Source organism: Alosa alosa, chromosome 16 (assembly GCF_017589495.1).
Source record: "Alosa alosa isolate M-15738 ecotype Scorff River chromosome 16, AALO_Geno_1.1, whole genome shotgun sequence".
Classification (NCBI taxonomy): domain Eukaryota; kingdom Metazoa; phylum Chordata; class Actinopteri; order Clupeiformes; family Clupeidae; genus Alosa; species Alosa alosa.
Window position 1 is genome coordinate 21,874,292 of NC_063204.1, and position 3,479 is coordinate 21,877,770.

Here is a 3,479-nt window from a genome sequence, read left to right on the forward strand (position 1 = left end):
AACTTACTCACACCTGATATTTCATTCAAACTAAAACTTATATTCATAACGACATCTCAGACAGGCTTGTTGTTGGATATGATGTTAACTACCATTTTAGATATTCCACATAATGGTAAAGTTAGTTAATGGAAAAGTTAACATTAACAGCTAACATCGCTAACGTTAGCAATATTAGCTCGCTAACATTATCGATAGTTAATTGATAACATTAACATTAGCTAATTCTAACATGATGGTTAGACTGTTAACAAACGGATTTGGTTAACATTACATTATAAAAACAATATTTTATAACTGATTCCCGTTTACTAAAGGCTTTCTTACCTTGGATATGATGACAGCAGAGTTTGTACAGCTTAGGCTACACGGTCGGATGCATGACAAAAAGTGACGGTTGAAGTTACCGTGGTTGGAGTTCAAATGTCAGTCCAGGGTGGGGGATGGGTATTGCTGTGTGTGCTGCGCATATCAAGATGCGATAAGCATCCGTTATATTTAAAGTAGCTTTGGCCTCACACATTTTCATGCACATAGTGCAACCCAAAGCGCCCACACAAAACATTGACACATAAGGCAGCATAGTCGACACCTTATCTGTGACGCCAAGACATAAACAAATATATTCACACTGTTCTCCATTTGGAAAATAAGTAATGTAATCTAGTGTATGGATATGTATGCCACCATATATGGAGACTACAAATATGTCTGCCACATATTCACACATAAAGTTCTCCATATATTTAGAAAATAAGTAGTGGAATCTAGTGTATGGATATGTATGCCACCATACATAGAGACTACATATAAGTCTGTCACATATTCACACATAAACTTCTCCATATATTTGGAAAACAAATAATTGGATCTAGTATATGAAGATATATAGCATCTTATATGGGAAATTAAAATATTTTGTATGCATGTATGGACATATAGCTTTGAATATATGTTTGACATAAATATTTGAATAACATATATGTCCATATAAGTAAAATTATAAGTCCCTGTTATTTGACATATATGTTCATTTATTGCCATATATCACATTTTTGTATGGAGGGTGATCTTTCAGCGGAAGCTCACGCTCTTCAGAACATCATTATTTTGTTAGGGAAAATCTTAATCTTCAAAACAACCGACATACATGAATTGAGTATAGGGAGACTTAAAAACCACGGTAAAGTTTACTGTGAAACTGAATGTATGATCTATGAATCCAAGGAAGTGCATTATGCAGAAAGATGGAGTAAAATAAAGCAAGTGGAAGGATGGAGCAGGTAGAAAAGAATGACTATTCCAACATGTTGCTGTATGATTCAGGAATTTGTTGTCCCTTGGAGGTTGGGAGTAGGGTGTGTGTGTGTGTGTGTGTGCGTGTGTGTGTGCGTGGTGTGGTGTGGTGTGTGTGTGTGTGTGTGGGGGTGGCCTTTTATATATTTGGGGGCCAAGCAGCGAAGCTTTCTTATTATTACGCTTCCGCCAGCGAAGTCTATGGCAGCCCATAGAACCGTCTGGTAAAAAGTTGTGAAATTTGGCACACTGATTGGGGACAGTCCAATGATTAATTTCACCAAGATTCATGCCGGCATCTCGAGCGCTCTAGTGCCACCAACAGGCCAAAGTTGGATGTGCATTCACACACGTAACTTTTGACCCGTATGGCCGTTTGTCAAAAATGAGGTATTGTTGGAATCCTTGGACCAAGCCGAGTTCACCCTATGACGTGAATTTCCACCATGATGGATTTTCCGCCATTTTGGATTTCATCGAAAAACACTAAAAAGTCTTCACAGGTCACAAATTTTGTCCGATTGACACCAAACTTAACAGATATCATCTACAGACCATGCCTCATGCCATTGGTCTTCGGAACTAAAACCGTTCACGCGTAACAGCCAATAGAAGTTTGCGGCGAAGCCGCCAAACAGGAAGTGAGCTCATATCTCAGCAACCCATTCATCTATCATAACCAAACTTAATACATGGCCTCAGGACCCAATCAGGGGGAGGCTCAAGAAATCTGGTGACCTTTGACCTCTAGGGGGCGCTGTAATTAAGAAACATGCCTTTTGGCCTGTAGCTGCAGTTGTGCTTAGAATTAAAACGCACTAGTGGTGTCTGGTAATACTGTTGGAGGTCCTTAGGCCGGCCCAAGCCAAGTTGTGATGTCATCGTAATTGATTCGGCCGCCATATTGGATTTAATCAAAAACACGTACAAGTTTTCACAGGTCATACATTTCAGTGGATCCTCACCAAAATTGGCAGAGACCATCTTCAGACCATGCCTTATCAGTGCATTGCTTTTTGGAACAATTGACAGAAGCATTCGGCTGTAACAGCCAATCGAAATTTGCGGCGAAGCCGCCAAACAGGAAGTGAGCTCATATCTCAGCAACCCTGCCATGTATCATAACCAAACTTACTACATATATTCATGACCCCATTAGGAGGACGCTCAAAAAATTTGGTGACCTTTGACCTGTAGGGGGTGCTGCAATTAGCAATATTGCATTTTGATGTGTAGTTGCTGATGTGTTCAATCAATCTTTTACTTTTTGATGTGAAACTGATGACAACATGTTCCATCCAGTTAATTCTAATGTGTGCGTGCAAGGGCAGGGCAGGGCAGGACGGGATGGGACGGGCTGGGGTGATTAGGTGGGGGGGGGCTGGCTTGCGGAGGCGGTGGCAATACTCAGCCCTGTTTCAGCCCTGTTGATCCCGGGTGTCTGCTGAGTTCTATCTTGTCACCGTGGCTACACCGGCCTATTCTGCTTGGCCCCCTCATTGCTGCTTGCAGCTATATTTTTCCTTTGTTACTGGTCATTTTGTTATTTTTTATTTTATTGTATTCTGTTTGTAAAGATGTAAGGGCTACTCTGTATCCGTTTCAAGCTTCAACAGATAACTAAAACAGACACCAAAAAACACATTTAAAAAAAATAAATAAATAAATAAAAATAAAAAATTCATTTCTGGCACAATTAAACGGTATCATTGAACCGCGGGCGAAAGAAAAAAAATCTAAACATTTCCCAGAATAGGAAACATTTCTTAATTTATTGTTATCAAATAAAGAGGCATAGCATTAGGGGGTAGTGGTGTGAGCGCTCATTCTTGTGTGTGCGCATCTGTGCAAGTTAAACAGTCACCACTGGAGATAACGTGGGTAGCAGCAACAAACAACGTAGCCTTTTTAAAACAACGAACGAAGCGGACTCTTGCTGTCCATGAAAAGATACTGGCTAGATCTTGTTAGGCATGTTTAAGTTAGGCTAATGAACATGTTGCATTCTATACAGCCTGATTATGTCATTCTTTAAGCTACATACTGTAGCCAGTTTTCCTCAATTTGACTAATTAAGAAGGGATAATAGGATATTTGACCGGCATATCATCAAAATGTCCCGAAAACGAAACCTCTGCCGGTCACTTTGACCGGCACCATTTTTTCCTAGCGGAAACTCTGAA